Here is a 22,254-nt window from a genome sequence, read left to right as displayed (position 1 = left end):
CCCGACTCGACCCCTGATTGGCCTGCCAGAATGCAATTTTCCCCCATTGGCCAGTGCCTCTGTCTCGCTTGTGAGCCAGACTCCACAATGTCTGTATCCGCCCACACGTTTCCCAGCCTGCCTGGTCTGAGGATTTTACTTGGCCAAAAATGTTCATTTAAAATGTATAGGACGATCCCATGGTAGTTTTCTTGTCCTTAGGGTGTTCCAACTAAATGCGGCTGTGGATTTTCGAACCATGCATGGTGGGGCAGTGCCATGTTGTGTCTTGCTCTGGTACATTGAATTTATATATGTGCAATGTTGCACCACAGAGGGCGCTGTGGTGGGAGACCTGAAAGTACCTGCACGAGGCAGTATAAAAGGTTGCCCACCACAACGAGAGGCCACTCTGGAGATGTTCAATAAAGGACGAAGGTCACCGCAGTTGCATCGACACCAGACCGTATGGAGTCAGTGATTAGTGTGCTACATACACCACAATGTCCTCTAGATCTAGTCTCCCCCATCAGTGGAAACATCCTCTCTGCATCCACCTTGTCAAGCCCCCTCATAATCGTATACGTTTCGAGCAGATCACCTCTCATTCTTCTGAATTCCAATGAGCAGAGGCACAATCTATAAAGCTTTCCTCATAAGTCAACCCCCTCACCTCCGGAATCAACCAAGTGAATCTTCTCTGAACTTCCTCCAAAGCAAGTATATCCTTCCTCAAATATGGAAACCAAAACTGCACGCAATATTCCAGGTGTGGCCTCACTAATACCTTGTATAGCTGTAGCAAGACTTCCCTGCTTTTATACTCCATCCCCTTTACAATAAAGGCCAACATACCATTGGCCTTCCTGATCACTTGCTGTATCTGCATACTAAACGTTTGTGTTTCATGCACAAGTACCCCCAGGTCCCTCTGTACTGCAGCACTTTGCAATTTTTCCCATTTAAATAACAACTTGCTCTTTAATTTTTTTCTGCCAAGGTGCATGACCTCACACTTTCCAACATTATACTCCAACTGCCACATTTTTTCCCACTCACTTAACCTTCAGATTTTTTGTGTCCTCCTCACACTTTGATTTTTTTCCCATCTTTGTCTGGTCAGCAAACTTGGCTACGTTACACTTGGAAGTCACGCTGACAAAATTGACTTTTATGACAATACATTAATTATATGGTCACCATTACTGATACTAACTATTCTGGTCAAAGATCGCCCGAAGTGGAGGAAGAGCCTCCAGGAGGGCGCTGAGCACCTCGAGTCTCGTCGCCAAGAGCATGCAGAAAACAAGCGCAGACAGCGGAAGGAGCGTGCGGCAAACCAGACTCCCCACCCACCCTTTCCTTCAACGACTGTCTGTCCCACCTGTGACAGAGACTGTCATTCCCGTATTGGACTGTACATTCACCTGAGAAATCACTTTTAAAGTGGAAGCAAATTTTCCTCGATTTCAAGGGACTGCCAATGATGATGATGATGATGATGGTGTGCGTGTGTGCATGAGTTGTGTGGGTGTTTAAGTCTGTGGGTGGGTGAGAATCATTGGACAGTACTCCACGTGTGACTATTACTTGTGGGCCAGCTCTCAAAATTCAGAATGAGAATTTCAAATGGATGCTCAAAATGGCAACCTACCTTGTGAAACGGACTCCTCTGACCCAGGGGGGAGTTGGCCCTGGGGTAATACTGGAGTAGTAAAAATGCTCAGTGTTATTGTACCTGCATTTGTTGCTCGCTTACTAATTCCTCTTCCTCATTTTAATAATGTAGTGTGATTGGCAGCCTCAAAGGAACACCTATCCTTACCTCTTTGTGAGGCACATTGTCAAAATCAACAGTAACGACGCTGGCTCAAAAAACCAAAAAAAGCAACCACTGGAACCTACCTCGCAAAACCTATTAATGTTTGACGCAAAATGCATGAGAGGGATGATGAAGCTGTTCTCTTTAGGAGGCCTGTTTTAGCAGGTGAGTTCCCAGTTGTGACCACTACTTGTGAGCCAGGACTAAGGTTGCCAACTCTGATGGGACATGTACCCAGAGGTGTTGGCACAGGACCTCCAGTCTCCAAGCACCCCGCCCAGTCAAACAGCAGTTTCCCCCCATCTCCTATATTTATACATGTCATGTATCTCACACTACTGTACATAACTGTATCTTACCATGCTATACATGTCTGTAACCAGAGATGACCTGTAACCACAAGCTTACCTTACCACCAGGGCTGCACTTGCAGGAGACACTGGATACCTGTCCCAGACAGGTATATAACGATAGGTCTCAGGCAAGTGTGGCATTCGAGAGCTGTGTAATAAAGATGCAGGTCCTGAGTGACCTTGACTTCAGTATGTGCCTCATGTGAATCTGTACTGCGGGGACAGGACTTTACAGTGGCGACGAGTTATGGGATTACAGAATCCACAGAATGGCGAACAACGGCTCAGATGAAAAATACAATGCTGGAGATAATTGGGAGGACTTTATAGAAAGGCTGCAGCAAAGCTTTGTAACCAAAGTCTGGTTAGGCGACGACAAGGCAGACAAGAGAAGAGCCCATCTCTTGACCAGCTGTGGCTCGAAAACATCCACTGGCACCCGAGAAACCAGCAAGCAAGTCGTTTGAAGAGTTGAGCACACTGGTAAGAGACCACCTGAAGCCAGCGAGTAGCCCTACACATGGCCAGACACAGGTTCTACAACTACAGACGCTGTGTGGGCCAGAGCATACCCGACTTCGTGGCGGAACTTCGGAGGTTGGCTAGCTTATGTGAGTTCTCCGATGAACTAGGGAGAGAAGTACTGAGAGACTTTTTTATTGAATGAATAGGCCACGCAGGCATATTCCGAAAGCTCATAGAAACCAAGAACTTGACCCCAGAGGCAGCAGCACTGGTTGCACAGACATTCTTGGCAGGAGAAGAAGAAACAAGGTTCATCTACACTGCAGGTACGACAACTAACGAAACATCGGAACAAGGGGTTCACAGCGTGAAAGAAGCTGCTACCTCCACACACAGACAAAAGCAGGAGAGCAGGCCCTCAACAGCAGGCAGTGGTGCCAGAAGCCATCAAGGGCCACGTGAACGGCCGTTCACACCTCATCAACCCACAATGCGAACAATCAACTCCAAACTGAGAGAAGCTCAAGAGAGATCAGCCAGACGCAGCTCATTCTTTGGAAACAATGGAAGTGGTCTGTGCTGGAGATGTGGGGGAAGGCACTCATCAAGGGGGTGTCGATTTCAGCATGCTGTTTGCAGAAACTGCGACTATACAGTGCATCTGGCCCGCATGTGCAGAAAAATGGCAGCTCGGCTGGTATACGAATCAGAAGGGTCGGAAAGCGGACCAGAAGACGGTGGGGACAGTACCCGGGACACCGATGTACAGCGGGTCAACACAATCAATGGCCACTGCTCCTACAACAAGACGCCTCCAATAATGATGAGGGTCCTATTCAACGGTATACCCGTCAACATGGAGCTGGATGCGGGAGCGAGTCAATCTCTCATGAGCGCTCAACAATTTGAACAGCTGTGGCCGCACAAGAGACAGACCAAAACTCACAAGGGTTGACACCAAACTAAGGACCTATACCAAAGAAATCGTACCAGTCCTTTGCAGCGCCATGCTCTCAGTCACACAAAAAGGGACAGTGAACTGACTTCCCCTGTGGATTGTGACCGGAGATCTCCCAGCACTACTGGGGAGAAGCTGGTTGGCAAAACTAAACTGGAAATGGGATGATGTTCACGCCATGTCGTCAGAGAAACGGACCTCCTGCTCAACAGTTCTAAGTCGATTTGAACATCTCTTTCAGCCAGGTGTGGGCACCTTCAAAGGGGCTAAAGTCAAAATCTACATCACACAGGATGCTAGACTGGTCAATCACAAGGCTAGAGCTGTGCCCTATGTGATGAGGGAAAAGATTGACCATGAACTGGACAGGCTTCTGCGGGAAGGCATTATCTCACCCGTGGAATTTAGCGACTGGGCAAGTCCCATCGTCCCAGTCATGAAGCCTGATGGATCTGCATGAATCTATGGGGACTACAAATCTATCATAAACAGAGTCTCCCTACAGGACCAATACCCGCTGCCCAGAGCAGAGGACTTATTTGCCACATTGGCTGGAGGAAAACTTTTCTCAAAACTAGATCTCACATCTGCGTATATGACGCAAGAATTGACCGATGAGTCCAAGCTACTCACCACCATCAACACACATCGAGGCCTTTTCATGTACAATCGATGCCCATTTGGCATCAGGTTGGTAGCTGCCTATATTCCACCGCAACATGGAGAGTCTGCTCAAGTCCATCCCAGGGACAGTTGTATTTCAAGACGACATAATTATCATGGGCAGGGACACCGACTCCCATCTCCGCAATTTGGAGGAAGTACTAAAGCGGTTGGATCAGGTAGGCCTAAAAGTTAAGAAATCCAAATGCCTGTTTCTCGCGCCCGAGGTTGAATTTTTGGGCAGAAGGATTGTCGCTGATGGAATCCGCCCAACAGAGTCCAAAACCGAAGCAATTCGCCTGGCACCCAGGCCCCGGAATGTCTCAGAACTGCGCGCCTTTCTCGGGCTACTCAATTACTTTGGGAACTTTATGCAGAACTTAAGCACGCTGCTGGAGCCTCTCCACGTGCTACTCAGAAAGGGGTGTGATTGGTTTTGTGGAGACGCCCAGGAACGCGCATTCAATAAGGCACGCAACCTTCTGTGTTCCCACAGTGTTTTGGCTTGCTTTGATCCAGGTAAAAAGCTAGTTCTTACATGTGATGCATCAGCGTACGGGGTCGGGTACGTTTTACAACATGTCAATAGTGCGGGTAAATTACAACCCATAGCTTATGCCTCCAGGTCACTTTCGCGGGCGGAGCGCGGGTACGGAATGGTGGAGAAGGAGGCGTTCGCGTGCGTTTATGGTGTCAAAAAGATGCACCAATACCTTTTCGGGGCCAAGTTCGCATTAGAAACCTACCACAAGCCCCTCGCATCCCTACTATCTGAAAGCAAGGCAATAAACGGCAACGCCTCGGCGCGCATTCAACAGTGGCACTCATGCTGGCGTCTTACGATTACACCATAAGGCACAGGCCAGGCACAGACAACTGTGCCGACGCGCTGTGCCGACGCGCTTAGCAGGCTACCCCTGGCGACCACGGAAGGGTCTGACGAATAGGACTGTGAGATAGTCATGGCAATCAATGCCACAGGTTTGCCCATGACGGCTCGCCAAATCAGAGCCTCGACGACCAGCGACCCCACGTTATCCCTCGTAAAAAGATGTGTCCTAACCGGTGACTGGGCAGAGGCTCGCGATGCCTGCCCTGAGGAGATCAAACCTTTCCATAGGCGCATGCATGAGCTGTCACTTCAAGCAGACTGCCTGATGTGGGGCAGCCGAGTAGTCATGCCTCTGCGAGGCAGAGAGACATTTGTCTGGGAGCTCCACCGCGAGCACCCAGGGATCATTCTCATGAAGGCCATAGCCAGATCCCACGTCTGGTGGCCTGGCATTGATGCGGACTTGGAGCTCTACGTCCGACGGTGCACCATTTGTGCCCAACTCAGTAATGCCCCGAGAGAGGCCCCCCTGAGCCCCTGGCCCTGGCCCACCAAACCGTGGTCGCGGGTGCACGTAGACTATGCGGGCACATTCATGGGCAAAATGTTCCTCGTAGTTGTAGATGCATTTTCTAAGTGGATCGAATGCACCATTTTAAACTCGAGCACCACCTCCACCACTGTGGAGAGCCTTGGAACCATGTTCGCAATGCACGGCATTCCTGACATATTGCTCAGTGATAATGGTCCGTGCTTCACCAGCGCAGAATTCCAAGATTTTATAAGTGACCACGGCATAAATCACATTAGGACGGCACCGTTCAAGCCGGCCTCCAACAGCCAGGCGGAGCGAGCAGTGCAGATCATGTAACAAGGCATGCTCAAAATCCAAGGTCACACGCTGCAGGGCTGCCTGTCGTGATTCTGCTGGCATTCAGATCTCGTCCACATTCATTGACTGGAGTTCCCCCCGCGCAACTATTAATGAAACGGACCTTAAAGACAAGGCTCTCATTAATCCTCCCAGACATGCATGAAATCGTTGAGACAAAGTGCCGTAAGCTAACCGAGTACCATGACCGAAATTCGAGTGGGAGGTGGAATGAGATAGGGGACAAAGTGTTTGTGCTAAACTATGGCAGGGGTCCCAAATGGCTTGCAGGGACAGTAACAGGCAAGGAAGGAAACAGGCCACTGGTGGGACAAATGGACAAAGGCCAAACCTGTCGGAGGCATGTAGACCAAGTCAAAAGTAGATTTACCAACAACACTGCTGAACCAGAGGCAGACTAGAATGTAGAACTCAAACTACACCTGGTGGACAGACAGAGGAAACAACCTGAGGAAAGGGCAATCCCAACAGACAGCCCGGGCGAGACACCAACAATCACACCAAACGAAACAGACAGCCCAGGCGAGATATCAGCAATCAACCCGAAAGAACAACAGGCACCAAGGCAAACAACTGAACCACAACTAAGACGCTCCACTCGAGAGCGTAGACCACCTGAGAAACTGAACCTATAAAGACAATAAGACCTTGGGGGAGGGTGATGTCATGTATCTCACACTACTGTACATAACTGTATCTTACCATGCGATACATGACTGTAACCAGAGATGATCAGACAAGCTTACCTGACCACCAGGGGTGCACTTGCATGAGACACTGGAGACAAGGAGAAGCTTCTTCACCCAGAGAGTGGTGAACCTGTGGAATTCTCTACCACAGGAAGTTGTTGAGACCAATCCACTAAATATATTCAAAAAGGAGTTAGATGTAGTCCTTACTACTAGGGGGATAAAGGGGTATGGCAAGAAAGCAGGAATGGGGTACTGAAGATGCATGTTCAGCCATGAACTCATTGAATGGCGTTGCAGGCTTGAAGGACCGAATAGCCTACTCCTGCACTTATTTTTTATGTTTCGATGTTTCTATGGATACTTGTCCCAGACAGGTATATAAGGACAGGTCTCAGGCAAATGTGGCATTCGTGAGCAGTGTAATAAAGGTGCAGATCCTGAGTGACCTTGACTTCAGTGAATCTGCACTGCAGGGACAGGATTTTACAATACAGAATCATAGAATATTTACAGCACAGTAGGTGTCCATATGGCCCGTTGAGCCCGTGCCGGCTCTCTGCAAGAACACTTCAGCTAGACCCACTCCCCTGCCCTTTCCCCGTAGCCCTGCAATTTTTTTTCCTTCAGGTACTTATCTAATTGAATTTTGAAGGTCACAGTTGAATCTGCCTCCAACACCCCTTCCTCAGTGAATTCCAGATCCTAACCACTCGCTGCTCAAAAATGTTTTTCCTCATGTGAAGGATAAGGGGTTAGCCATTTAGGACCGAGATGCGGAGAAACTTCTTTACTCAGAGAATTGTGAACCTGTGGAATTCTCTACCAGAGAATGTTGTTGAGGCCAGTTTGTGAGATATATTCAAAAGGGAGTTAGATGTGGCCCTTACGGCTAAAGGGATCAAGAGAAATGGAGAAAAAGCAGGAATGGGGTACTGAAGTTGCATGATCAGCCATGATCATATTGAATGGTGGTGCAGGCTCGAAGGGCTGAAAGGCCTACACCTGCACCTACTTTCTATGTTTCTATGTCTCTATAAACAGAGTTGGGTCACAGATCAGCCATGAACTGAATAAATGGTGGAACAGGCTCGAGGGCGGTAAATGGTTGACTTCTATTCCTATGATAATTATGAAATGCTCGGGGTCGAAATTCAGTTTCTACCACCACCTGTTACTGCGAGCGGGAGGCGGCTAACGTACGGCAAATGCCGACCTTCGATGGTAAGCGGCGTCCACACCTGCGCAGAAATTCAGTTGGTGCTTTGGCAGAGGTGCCAATAGCTAACGCTGCGCCGGTTAACACCACCAGTGTGTGATGTCATCCTGCACCTAACGCTCGGCGGTAAAATCACCTCCTCACAAACGGTGGTACCGAATTTCGACCTCGAGTGTTTGATGATACTGCATGAAAGTGGAGTTGAGAATCACGATTTAAAAGCAACACCCGAACAGGGACTTGAACCCTGGGCCCTCAGATTAAAAGTCTGATGCTCCACCGACTGAGCTATCCGGGCTCTGCTCAAACTTTGCCCATCGCGGAATTAAATCCCAGTCTCCTGCCTGATAGGCAGGAATATTGATCACTGTTCTAACGAGGAACAAAAGAACATAAGAACATAAGAAATAGTAGCAGGAGAAGGCCATACAGCCCCTCGGAGCGTGCTCTGCCATTTAATACCATCATGGCTGATCCGATCATGGACTCAGGTGCACTTCCCTGCCCTCTCCCCATAACTTCTTCATCCCTTAGCGGTCGAGAAGCTGTCTGTCACGGTCTTAAATTTATTCAATGTCCCTCTTCCACAGCTCTCTGAGGCAGCGTATTCCACAGATTTACAACCCTCTGAGAGAAGAAATTCCTCCTCACCTCTGTTTTAAATGGGTGACCCCTTATTCTAAGATTATGCCCTCTAGTTCTAGTCTCCCCTATCAATGGAAACATCCTCTCTGCATCTACCTTATCAAGCCCCCTCATAATCGTATACGTTTCGATAAGATCACCTCTCATTCTTTTGAATTCCAATGAGTAAAGGCCCAACCTACTCAACCTTTCCTCATAAGTCAACCGAGTGAATTTTTTTCTCAACTGCCTCCAAAGCAAGTATATCCTTCCTTAAATATGGAAATCAAAACTGCACGCAATATTCCAGGTGTGACTTCACTAATAGAAACATAGAAACATGGAAAATAGGTGCCGGAGTAGACCATTCGGCCCTTCGAGCCTGCACCGCCATTCAACAAGATCATGGCTGATCACCCACCCCAGCACCTCCCCCCCCATGCCCCCTCCACACCCCCTGACCCCCCCCAGCCACAAGGACCACATCCAACTCCCTCCCGAACACATCCAATGAACTGGCATCAACAACTCTCCGCGGCAGGGAACCCCACAGGCCAACAACTCCCTGAGTGAAGAAGTCTCTCCCAATCCCAGCCCCAAACAGCCCACACCCCCATCCCAAGAGCATGCACCCCACCGGCTCCGGACCCACCAAGCACCAGGAACACTCCCCCCGCACCCAACCCGCCCCGTTCCGTCAGAATCCTTCCCAAATTCCGAACACCCCCGGATGTCGAGCCCCCAGCCCCGGCCACCCCGGAGCCACGCCCCCGCGACGCCAACCACACCACATCCACCAACCGCCATCTGCGCAGTCAACCCGTCCACCCCACTCTGAACACTCCCCGCACCGAGGCACAGAGCCCCCAGGCCCACCCCTCCAACACACTTCGCCCAACCCAGACCTCCTGTCCCTCACCCTGGGTTTCTCTGCCCCCACCTCCACCACTCTCCCCTCCATCCTCCGCCCCCGTCTCCCCTCAACTTCCCTCTGCCTCCCCGCACAGGCTCCCATCTTGTGGGCGGTAACCTTCTGGGGCCAGTAATTTTAGCCCCTAGCGTGGAAGTCCTGCTCCCGCCGCAGAATTGGCCTTGCCACCCCTCAGTGGAAGCGGAGTGCAATTTCCAACACTCCACTTTGTATAGTTAATACCTTGTATAGCTGTAGCAAGACTTGCCTGCTTTTATACTCCATCCCCTTTACAATAAAGGTCAACATACCATTGGCCTTCCTGATCACTTGCTGTATCTGCATACTAAACTTTTGTGTTTCATGCACAAGTACCCCCAGGTCCCGCTGTACTGCAGCACTTTGCAATTTTTCTCCATTTAAATAATAACTTGCTATTTGATTTTTTTCTGCCAAGCTGCATGATCTCACACTTTCTAACATTATACTCCAACTACCAAATTTTTGCCTACTCACTTAACCTGTTAATGACCTCTTGCAGATTTTTTGTGTCCTCCTCACACTTTGATTTTTTTCCCATCTGTGTCTGGTCAGCAAACCTGGCTATGTTACATTCGGAAGTCACGCTGACAAAATTGACTTTTATGACAATACAGTAGTTATATGGTCACCATTACTGATACTAACTATTCTGGTCAAAGATCGCCCTAAGTGGAGGAAGAGCCTCCAGGAGGGCGCCGGGCACCTCGAGTCTCGTTGCCGAGAGAATGCAGAAAACAAGCGCAGACAGCGGAAGGAGCGTGCGGCAAACCAGACTCCCCACCCACCCTTTCCTTCAACGACTGTCTGTCCCACCTGTGACAGAGACTGTCATTCCCGTATTGGACTGTACATTCACCTCAGAACTTACTTTTAAAGTGGAAGCAAATCTTGATCGATTTCAAGGGACTGCCAATGATGATGATGATGATGATGGTGTGCGTGTGTGCATGAAGTGTGTGGATGTTTAAGTCTGTGGGTGGGTGAGCATCATTGGACAGTACTCCACATGTGACTATTACTTGTGGGCCAGCTCTCAAAATTCAGAATGAGAATTTCAAATGGATGCTCAAAATGGCAACCTACCTTGTGAAGCGGACTCCTCTGACCCAGGGGGGAGTTGTGCCCTGGGGTAATACTGGTGTAGTAAAAATGCTCAGTGTTATTGTACCTGCATTTGTTGCTCGCTTACAAATTCCTCTTATTCATTTTAATAATATAGTGTGATTGGCAGCCTCGAAGGAACACCAATCCTTACCTCTTTGTGAGGCACATTGTCAAAATCAACAGTAAAGACGCTGGCTGAAAAAACAAAAAAAAGCAACATCTTGAGCCTACTTTGCAAACCCGATTAATGTTTTCGCAAAATGCATGAGAGGGATGATGAAGCTGTTCCCTTTAAGAGGCCTGTTTTAGCAGGTGAGTTCCCAGTTGTGACCACTACTTGTGATCCAGGACTAAGGTTGCCAACTCTGATGGGACATGTACCCAGAGGTGTTGGCACAGGACCTCCAGCCTCCAAGCACCCCGCCCAGTCAAACAGCAGTTTTCCCCCATCTCCTATATTTATATAGAATCATAGAATGGTTACAGCACAGTAGGAGTCCATACGGCTCGTCGAGCCCGTGCTGGCTCTCTGCAAGAACACTTCAGCTAGTCCCACTCCCCCGCCCTTTCCCCGTAGCCCTGCAATTTGTTTTCCTTCAGGTACTTATCGAATTCAATTTTGAAGGTCACAGTTGAATCTGCCTCCAACATCCCTTCCTCAGTGAATTCCAGATCCTAACCACTCGCTGCTTAAAAATGTTTTTCCTCATGTTAAGGATAAGGGGTTAGCCATTTAGGACCGAGATGTGGAGCAACTTCTTTACTCAGAGAATTGTGAACCTGTGGAATTCTCTACCACAGAAAGTTGTTGAGGCCAATTTGTTAGATATATTCAAAAGGGAGTTAGATGTGGCCCTTACGGCAAAAGGGATCAAGGGGTATGGAGAAAAAGCAGGAATGGGGTACTGAAGTTGCTTGATCAGCCATGATCATATTGAATGGTGGTGCAGGCTCGAAGGGCTGAAAGGCCTACACCTGCACCTACTTTCTATGTTTCTATGTTTCTATAAACAGAGTTGGGTCACAAATCATCCGTGATCTGAATAAATGGTGGAACAGGCTCGAGGGCGGTAAATGGTTGACTTCTATTCCTATGATAATTATGAAATGCTCGGGGTCGAAATTCAGTTTCTACCACCACCTGTTACTGCGAGCGGGAGGTGGCTAACGTACGGCAAATGCCGACCTTCGACGGTAAGCGGCGTCCACACCTGCGCAGAAATTCAGTTGGTTCTTTGGCAGAGGTGCCAATAGCTAACGCTGCGCCGGTTAACGCCACCAGTGTGGTGATGTCATCCTGCACCTAACGCTCGGCGGTAAAATCATCTCCTCACAAACGGTGGCACCGAATTTCGACCCCGAGTGTTTTATGGTACTGCATGAAAGTGGAGTTGAGAATCACGAATTAAAAGCAACACCCGAACAGGGACTTGAACCCTGGGCCCTCAGATTAAAAGTCTGATGCTCTACCAACTGAGCTATCGGGGCTCTGCTCAATCGTTGCCCATCGCGGAATTAAATCCCGGTCCCCTGCCTGATAGGCAAGAATATTGATCACTGTACTAACGAGGAACATCAGAACATAAGAACATAAGAAATAGTAGCAGGAGTCGGCCATACAGCCCCTTGGAGCCTGCTCTGCCATTTAATACCATCATGGCTGATCCGATCATGGACTCAGGTGCACTTCCCTGCCCTCTCCCCATAACCTCTTAATCCCTTAGCGGTCGAGAAGCTGTCTGTCACGGTCTTAAATTTATTCAATGTCCCTGCTTCCACAGCTCTCTGAAGCAACGTATTCCACAGATTTACAACACTCTGAGAGAAGAAATTCCTCCTCACCTCTGTTTTAAATGGGTGACCCCATATTCTAAGATTATGCCCTCTAGTTCTAGTCTCCCCTGTCATGTATCTTACTTTATTATATATAACTGTATCCCAACATGCTATACATGACTGTAATAGGATGTGACCTGCAACCACCAGCATACCTTACCACCAGGGGTGCACTTGCAAGAGACAGGTATATAAGGACAGGTCTCAGGCAAGTGCAGCATTCCAGAGCTGTGAAATAAAGGTGCAGGTCCAGAGAGTCCTTGACTTCACTACATGCCTCGTGTGAATCTGTACTGAGGGGACAGGACTTTACAGTGGCGACGAGTTACGGGATTACAGAATCCACAGAATGGTGAACAACGGATCAGATGAAAAGTACAATGCTGGAGACAATTGGGAGGACTTTATAGAAAGGCTCCAGCAAAGCTTTTAACCAAAGACTGGTTAGGAGACAACAAAGCAGACAAGAGAAGAGCCCATCTTTTGACCAGCTGTGGCTCGAAATCATACGCTTTAATGAAGGATCTGCTGGCACCCGAGAAACCAGCAAGCAAGTCGTTTGAAAAATTGAGCACAGTGGTAAAAAACCACCTGAAGCCAGCGAGCAGCCTATACATGGCCAGACACAGGTTCTACAACTACAGACGCTGTGTGGGCCAGAGCATACCCGACTTCGTGGCGGAACTTCGGAGGTTGGCTATTTTATGTGAGTTCTCCGATGAACTGAGGAGAGAAATGCTGACAGACTTTTTCATTGAAGGAATAGACCACGCAGGCATATTCCGAAAGCTCACAGAGACCAAGAACCTGACCTTAGAGGCAGCAGCACTGGTTGCACAGACATTCTTTCGAGGGGAAGAAGAAACGAGGTTGATTTACAATGCAGGTACGACAACGAACAAAATTAAGAACAAGAAGTTTACAGCATTATCAAGCTGCTACCCCCATACACCGACAAAAGCGGGAGAACAGGCTCTCAACAGAAGGCAGTGGCGCAGGAAGCCATCAAGGCCCACAGGAACGGCCGTTCACACCTCATCAATCCACAATGCGAGCAATCAACTGCAAACTGAGAGAAGCTCAAGAGAGATCAGCCAGGCGCAGCTCATTCTTTGCAAGCAGTCTGTGCTGGAGGTGTGGGGGTGGGCACTCATCAAGGGGATGTCGATTTCAGCAGGCTGTTTGCAGGAACTGTGAATATACAGGGCATTTGGCCCACATGTGCAAAAAAACGGCAGCTCGGCTGGTATGCGAATCGGATGGGTCGGAAAGCGGACCAGAAGATGGTGGGGACAGTACCCGGGACACCGATGTACAGCAGGTCAACACGATCAATGGCCGCTGCTCCTACAACAGGACGCCTCCTATAATGATGAGGGTCCGACTCAACGGGGTACTTGTCAACATGGAGCGGGATACGGGAGCGAGTCAATCTCTCATGGGCGCTCAACAATTTGAACAACTGTGGCCGCATAAAAGAGACAGACCAAAACTCACAAGGGTCGACACTAAACTAAGGACTTATACCAAAGAAATCGTACCAGTCCTCGGCAGCGCCATGCTATCTGTCACACACAAAGGGACAGTGAACTGACTTCCCCTGTGGACTGTCTACGGAGACCCCCCAGCACTGCTGGGGAGAAGCTGGCTGGCAAAACTAAACTGGAAATGGGATGATGTCCATGCCATGTCATTAGAGGAACGGATCTCCTGCTCAACAGTTATAAAGTGATTTGAACATCTCTTTCAGCCAGGTGTGGGCACTTTCAAAGGGGCCAAAGTCAAAAACTACATCACACAGGATGCTAGACCGGTCCATCACAAGGCCAGAGCTGTACCCTATGTGATGAGGGAAAAGATTGAACATGAACAAGACAGGCTTCTGCGGGAAGGCATTATATCACCTGTGGAATTTAGCGACTGGGCAAGTCCCATCATCCCAGTCATGAAGCCTGATGGATCCGTACGAATCTGTGGGGACTACAAATCTACCAAAAACAGAGTCTCCCTACAGGACCAGTATCTGCTGCCCAGAGCGGAGGACTTATTTGCCACATTGGCTGGAAGTAAACTTTTCTCACAACTAGACCTCACATCTGCGTATATGACGCAAGAATTGACCGAGGAATCCAAGCTACTCACCACCATCAACACACATCGAGGCCTTTTCATGTATCAGGTCGGCAGCTGCCATTTTCTAGCACAACATGGAGGGTCTGCTCAAGTCCATCCCGGGGACGATCGTAGTTCAAGACGACATACTTATCACGGGCAGGGACACCGACTCCCATCTCCATAATTTGGAAGAAGTACTAAAGCGGTTGGATCGGGTAGGCCTACGAGTCAAGAAATCCAAGTGCCTGTTTCTCGCACCCGAGGTTGAATTTTTGGGCAGAAGGATTGCCGCTGATGGAATCCGCCCAACAGAGTCCAATACCGAAGCAATTCACCTGGCACCCAGGCCCCGGAATGTCTCAGAACTGCGCGCCTTTCTCGGGCTACTCAATTACTTTGGGAACTTTATGCAGAACTTAAGCACGTTGCTGGAGCCTCTCCATGTGCTACTCAGGAAGGGGTGTGATTGGTTTTGGCGGCGACGCCCAGGAACGCGCCTTCAATAAGGCACGCAACCTTCAGTGTTCCAACAGTGTTTTGACTTTCTTTGATCCAGGTAAAAAGCTAGTTCTCACATGCGATGCGTCAGTGTATGGGGTCGGGTGTGTTTTACAACATGTCAATACTATGGGCAAATTACAACCCATAGCTTATGCCTCCAGGTCACTTTCGCAGGCGGAGCGTGGGTACGGAATGGTAGAGAAGGAGGCGCTCGTGAGCGTGTATGGTGTCAAAAAGATGCACCAATACCTTTTCGGGGCAAGTTCACGTTAGAAACCGACCGCCTATCCGAGAGCAAGGCAATAAACGCCAATGCCTCGGCGCAAATTCAACGGTGAGCACTCATGCTGGCGTCGTACGACTATACCATAAGGCACAGAGCAGGCACAGACAACTGTGCCGACCCGCTCAGCAGGCTACCCCTGGCGACCACGGAAGGGTATGACGAACAGGACTGTGAGATAGTCATGGCAATCAATGCCTTTGAGTCCACAGGTTCGCCCATGACGGCTCGCCAAATCAGAGCCTGGATGGCCAGCGACCCCACGTTATCCTTAGTAAAAAGATGTGTCCTAACCGGTGACTGGGCAGAGGCTCGCGATGTCTGCCCCGAGGAATTAAAACCCTTTCACAGGCGCATGCATGAGCTATCACTACAAGCAGACTGCCTGATGTGGGGCAGCCGAGTAGTCATGCCTCTGCGAGGCAGAGAGGCATTTGTCCGGGAGCTCCACCGCGAGCACCCGGGGATCATTCTCATGAAGGCCATAGCCAGATCCCACGTCTGGTGGCCTGGTATTGAAGCGGACTTGGAGCTCTGCGTCTGAAGGTGCACCATTTGTGCCCAACTCAACAATGCCCCCAGGGAGGCTCCCCTGAGCCCCTGGCCCTGGCCGACCAAACCGTGGTCGCGGGTGCACGTAGACTATGCGGGCCCATTCATGGGCAAAATGTTCCACGTAGTTGTAGATGCATTTTCAAAGTAGATCGAATACACCATTTTAAACTCGAGCACAACCTCCACCACTGTGGAGATCCTCGCAACCATGTTTGCAACACACGGAATCCCTGACATATTGGTCAGTGACAATGGTCCGTGTTTCACCAGCGCATAATTCCAAGATTTTATAATTGACCACGGCATCAATCACGTCAAGACGGCACCGTTCAAGCCGGCCTCCAATGGCCAGGCGGAGAGAGCAGTGCAAATCATTAAACAAGGCATGCTTAGAATCCAAGGACCACGCTGCAGGGTCGCCTGTCGCGACTGCTGCTGGCATACAGATCTCGTCCGCACTCATTGACTGGGAGCCCCCCCGCGCAACTGTTGATGAAAAGGACTTTAAAGACAAGGCTCTCATTAATCCTCCCAGACATGCACGAAACCATTGAGGCAAAGCGCCGTAAGCTGACTGAGTACCATGACAGAAATTCGAGGGGGCGATGGAATGAGATAGGGAACAAAGTGTTTGTCCCAAATGGCTTGCAGGGACAGTAACGAGCAAGGAAGGAAACAGGCAACTGGTAGTACAAATGGACAATGGCAAAACCTGCTGGAGGCATGTAGACCAAGTCAAAAGCAGATTTACCAACAACACTGCGGAACCAGAGGCAGACTACAATATGGAACTCGCACCACAACTGGTGGACAGACAGAGGGAACAACCTGAGGAAAGGGCAATCCCAACAGACAGCCCAGGCGAGTCAACAACAATCATACCAATCGAAACAGACCGCCCAGGCGAGATACCAGCAACCACACCCAAAGAAAAACAGACACCAAGGCAAACAACTGAACCACAACTCAGACGCTCCACGTGAGAGCGTAGACCACCTGAGGGACTGAATCTATAAAGACAATAAGACCTTGGGGGAGGGTGATGTCATGTATCTTACATTATTATATATAACTGTATCCTAACATGCTATACATGACTGTAATAAGATATGACCTGTAACCACCAACATATCTTACCACCAGGGGTGCACTTGCAAGAGTCAGGTATATAAGGACAGGTCTCAGGCAAGTGCACCATTCCAGACCTGTGAAATAAAGGTGCAGGTCCAGAGTGATCTTGACTTCACTACATGCCTCATGTGAATCTGTACTGAGGGGACAGGACTTTACACCCACTATCAGTGGAAACATCCTCTCTGCGTCCACCTTATCAAGCCCCCTCATAATCGTATACGTTTCGATAAGATCACCTCTCATTCTTCTGAATTCCAATGAGTAGAGGCCAACTCTATAAACCTTTCCTCATAAGTCAACCCCCTCACCTCCAGAATCAACCAAGTGAACCTTCTCTCAACTGCCTCCAAAGCAAGAATTTCCTTCCTTAAATATGGAAACCAAAACTGCATGCAATATTCCAGGTGTGGCCTCACTAATGCCTTGTGCAGCTGTAGCAAGACTTCCCTGCTTTTATACTCCATCCCCTTTCCAATAAAGGCCAACATACCATTGACCTTCCTGATCTCTTGCTGTATCTGCAGACCAAACTTTTGTGTTTCATGCACAAGTACCCCCAAGTCCCACTGTACTGCAGCACTTTGCAATTTTTCTCCATTTAAATAATAACTTGCTCTTTAATTTTTTTCTGCCAAAGTGCATGACCTCACACTTCCCAACATTATACTCCAATTGCCAAATTTTTGCCCACTCACTTAACCTGTCAATGTCCTTCTGCAGATTTTTTGTGTCCTCCTCACACTTTGATTTTTTTCCCATCTTTGTCTGGTCAGCAAACTTGACTATGTTACACTCGGAAGTCAAGCTGACAAAATTGACTTTTATGACAATACAGTAGTTATATGGTCACTATTACTGATACTAACTATTCTGCTCAAAGATCACCCTCAGTGGAGGAAGAGCCTCCGGGAGGGCGCTGAGCACCTCGAGTCTCGTCGCCAAGAGCATGCAGAAAACAAGTGCAGACAGCGGAAGGAGCGTGCGGCAAACCAGACTCCCCACCCACCCTTTCCTTCAACGACTGTCTGTCCCACCTGTGAGAGAGACTGTAATTCCCGTATTGGACTGTACATTCACCTGAGAACTCACTTTTAAAGTGGAAGCAAATCTTCCTCGTTTTCAAGGGCTGCCAATGAAGATGATGATGATGATGGTGTGCGTGTGTGCATGAGGTGTGTGGATGTTTAAGTCTGTGGGTGGGTGAAAATCATTGGACAGTACTCCACGTGTGACTATTACTTGTGGGCCAGCTCTCAAAATTCAGAATGAGAATTTCAAATGGATGCTCAAAATGGCAACCTACCTTGTGAAGCGGACTCCTCTTACCCAGGGGGGAGTTGGCCCTGGGGTAATACTGGTGCAGTAAAAATGCTCAGTGTTATTCTACCTGCATTTGTTGCTCGCTTACTAATTCCTCTTCCTCATTTTAATAATGTAGTGTGATTGGCAGCCTCGAAGGAACACCAATCCTTACCTCTTTGTGAGCCACATTGTCAAAATCAACATTAACGACGCTGGCTGAAAAAACAAAAAAAAGCAACCACTGGAGCCTACCTTGTAAAACCGATTAATGTTTGTCGCTAAATGCATGAGAGGGATGATGAAGCTGTTCCCTTTAAGAGGCCTGTTTCAGCAGGTGAGTTCCCAGTTGTGACCACTACTTGTGATCCAGGACTAAGGTTGCCAACTCTGATGGGACATGTACCCAGAGGTGTTGGCACAGGACCTCCAGCCTCCAAGCACCCCGCCCAGTCAAACAGCAGTTTTCCCCCATCTCCTATATTTATATAGAATCATAGAATGGTTACAGCACAGTAGGAGTCCATACGGCCTGTCGAGCCCATGCCGGCTCTCTGCAAGAGCACTTCAGCTAGTCCCACTCAAAAGAACATAAGAATTATTAACAGGAGTAGGCCATGTAGCCCCTCGAGCCTGCTCCGCCACTCAACAAGATCATGGCTGATCTGGACGTGGACTCAGCTCCACTTACCCGCCCGCTCCCCGTAACCCTTAATTCCCTTATTGGTTAAAAATCTATCTATCTGTGATTTGAATACATTCAATGAGCTATCCTCAACTGCTTCCCTGGGCAGAGAATTCCACAGATTCACAACCCTCTGGGAGAAGAAATTCCTTCTCAACTCGGTTTTAAATTGGCTCCCCCGTATTTTGAGGCTGTGCCCCCTAGTTCTCGTCCCGCCGACCAATGGAAACAACCTCTCTGCCTCTATCTTGTCTATCCCTTTCATTATTTTAAATGTTTCTATAAGATCAAGGCAAAGAACAAAAAGGGCCACTGTACAGCAAAATTCTAAAAGGACAAAGGGTGTTAAAAAAACAAGCCTGAAGGCTTTGTGTCTTAATGCAAGGAGTATCCGCAATAAGGTGGATGAATTAACTGTGCAAATAGATGTTAACAATTATGATGTGATTGGGATTACGGAGACGTGGCTCCAGGATGATCAGGGCTGGGAACTCAACATCCAGGAGTATTCAACATTCAGGAAAGATAGAATAAAAGGAAAAGAAGGTGGGGCAGCATTGCTGGTTAAAGAGGAGATTAATGCAATAATTAGGAAGGACATTAGCTTGGATGATGTGGAATCTATATGGGTAGAGCTGCAGAACACCAAAGGGCAAAAAACGTTAGTGGGAGTTGTGTACAGACCTCCAAACAGTAGTAGTGATGTTGGGGAGGGTATCAAACAGGAAATTAGGGGTGCATGCAATAAAGGTGCAGCAGTTATAATGGGTGACTTTAATATGCACATAGATTGGGCGAGCCAAACTGAAAGCAATACGGTGGAGGAGGATTTCCTGGAGTGCATAAGGGATGGTTTTCGAGACCAATATGTCGAGGAACCAACTAGGGGGGAGGCCATCTTAGACTGGGTGTTGTGTAATGAGAGAGGATTAATTAGCAATCTTATTGTGCGAGGCCCCTTGGGGAAGAGTGACCATAATATGGTGGAATTCTGCATTGGATGGAGAATGAAACAGTTAATTCAGAGACCATGGTCCAGAATTTAAATAAGGCTAACTTTGAAGGTATGAGGCGTGAATTGGCTAGGATAGATTGGCGAATGATACTTAAGGGGTTGACTGTGGATGGGCAATGGCATACATTTAGAGACCGCATGGATGAACTACAACAATTGTACATTGCTGTCTGGCGTAAAAATAAAAAAGGGAAGGTGGCTCAACCGTGGCTATCAAGGGAAATCAGGGATAGTATTAAAGCCAAGGAAGTGGCATACAAATTGGCCAGAAATAGCAGCGAACCCGGGGACTGGGAGAAATTTAGAACTCAGCAGAGGAGGACAAAGGGTTTGATTAGGGCAGGGAAAATGGAGTACGAGAAGAAGCTTGCAGGGAACATTAAGGCGGATTGCAAAAGTTTCTATCGGTATGTAAAGAGAAAAAGGTTAGTAAAGACAAACGTAGGTCCCCTGCAGTCAGAATCAGGGGAAGTCATAACGGGGAACAAAGAAATGGCAGACCAATTGAACAAGTACTTTGGTTCGGTATTCACTAAGGAGGACACCAACAACCTTCCGGATATAAAAGGGGTCAGAGGGTCTAGTAGGGAGGAGGAACTGAAGGAAATCTTTTTTAGTCGGGAAATTGTGTTGAGGAAATTGATGGGATTGAAGGCCGATAAATCCCCAGGGCCTGATGGACTGCATCCCAGAGTACTTAAGGAGGTGGCCTTGGAAATAGTGGATGCATTGACAGTCATTTTCCAACATTCCATTGACTCTGGATCAGTTCCTATCGAGTGGAGGGTAGCCAATGTAACCCCACTTTTTTAAAAAGGAGGGAGAGAGAAAACAGGGAATTATAGACCGGTCAGCCTGACCTCAGTAGTGGGTAAAATGATGGAATCATTTAGTAAGGATGTCATAGCAGTGCATTTGGAAAATGGTGACATGGTAGATCCAAGTCAGCATTGATTTGTGAAAGGGAAATCATGCTTGACAAATCTTCTGGAATTTTTTGAGGATGTTTCCAGTAAAGTGGACAAGGGAGAACCAGTTGATGTGGTATATTTGGACTTTCAGAAGGCTTTCGACAAGGTCCCACACAAGAGATTAATGTGCAAAGTTAAAGCACATGGGATTGGGGGTAGTGTGCTGACGTGGATTGAGAACTGGTTGTCAGACATGAAGCAAAAATTAGGAGTAAATGGGTACTTTTCAGAATGGCAGGCAGTGACTAGTGGGGTACCACAAGGTTCTGTGCTGGGGCCCCAGCTGTTTACATTGTAAATTAATGATTTAGATGAGGGGATTAAATGTAGTATCTCCAAATTTGCGGATGACACTAAGTTGGGTGGCAGTGTGAGCTGCGAGGAGGATGCTATGAGGCTGCAGAGTGACTTGGATAGGTTAGGTGAGTGGGCAAATGCATGGCAGATGAAGTATAATGTGGATAAATATGAGGTTATCCACTTTGGTGGTAAAAACAGAGAGACAGACTATTATCTGAATGGTGACAGATTAGGAAAAGGGGAGGTGCAACGAGACCTGGGTGTCATGGTACATCAGTCATTGAAGGTTGGCATGCAGGTACAGCAGGCGGCTAAGAAAGCAAATGGCATGTTGGCCTTCATAGCGAGGGGATTTGAGTACAGGGGCAGGGAGGTGTTGCTACAGTTGTACAGGGCCTTGGTGAGGCCACACCTGGAGTATTGTGTACAGTTTTGGTCTCCTAACTTGAGGAAGGACATTCTCGCTATTGAGGGAGCGCAGCGAAGATTCACCAGACTGATTCCCGGGAAGGTGGGACTGACCTATCAAGAAAGACTGGATCAACTGGGCTTGTATTCACTGGAGTTCAGAAGAATGAGAGGGGACCTCATGGAAACGTTTAAAATTCTGACGGGTTTAGACAGGTTAGATGCAGGAAAAATGTTCCCAATGTTGGGGAAGTCCAGAACCAGGGGTCACAGTCTAAGGATAAGGGGTAAGACATTTAGGACCAAGATGAGGAGAAACTTCTTCACCCAGAGAGTGGTGAACCTGTGGAATTCTCTACCACAGAAAGTAGTTGAGGCCAATTCACTAAATTTATTCAAAAGGGAGTTAGATGAAGTCCTTACTACTCGGGGGATCAAGGGGTATGGCGAGAAAGCAGGAAGGGGGTACTGAAGTTGCATGTTCAGCCATGAACTCATTGAATGGCGGTGCAGGCTAGAAGGACTGAATGGCCTACTCCTGCACCTATTTTCTATGTTTCTATGTTTCTATCACCCCTCATCCTTCTGAACTCCAACGAG

General features: G+C 48.3%; 2 non-coding genes across 2 annotated transcripts; both read right to left on the bottom strand.

Moving 5' to 3' along the window:
- Positions 1-8,097: 8,097 nt before the first annotated feature.
- Positions 8,098-8,170, bottom strand: trnak-uuu (transfer RNA lysine (anticodon UUU)). The gene has a single exon. It is a non-coding gene; the product is annotated as a tRNA-Lys (tRNA).
- A 3,797-nt stretch (positions 8,171-11,967) lies between these two features.
- Positions 11,968-12,040, bottom strand: trnak-uuu (transfer RNA lysine (anticodon UUU)). The gene has a single exon. It is a non-coding gene; the product is annotated as a tRNA-Lys (tRNA).
- Between the last annotated feature and the right edge of the window lie 10,214 nt (positions 12,041-22,254).

Source organism: Pristiophorus japonicus, chromosome 5 (genome assembly GCF_044704955.1).
Source record: "Pristiophorus japonicus isolate sPriJap1 chromosome 5, sPriJap1.hap1, whole genome shotgun sequence".
In the NCBI taxonomy this organism is placed as follows: domain Eukaryota; kingdom Metazoa; phylum Chordata; class Chondrichthyes; family Pristiophoridae; genus Pristiophorus; species Pristiophorus japonicus.
This window is presented reverse-complemented; position numbering and strand designations above follow the sequence as displayed.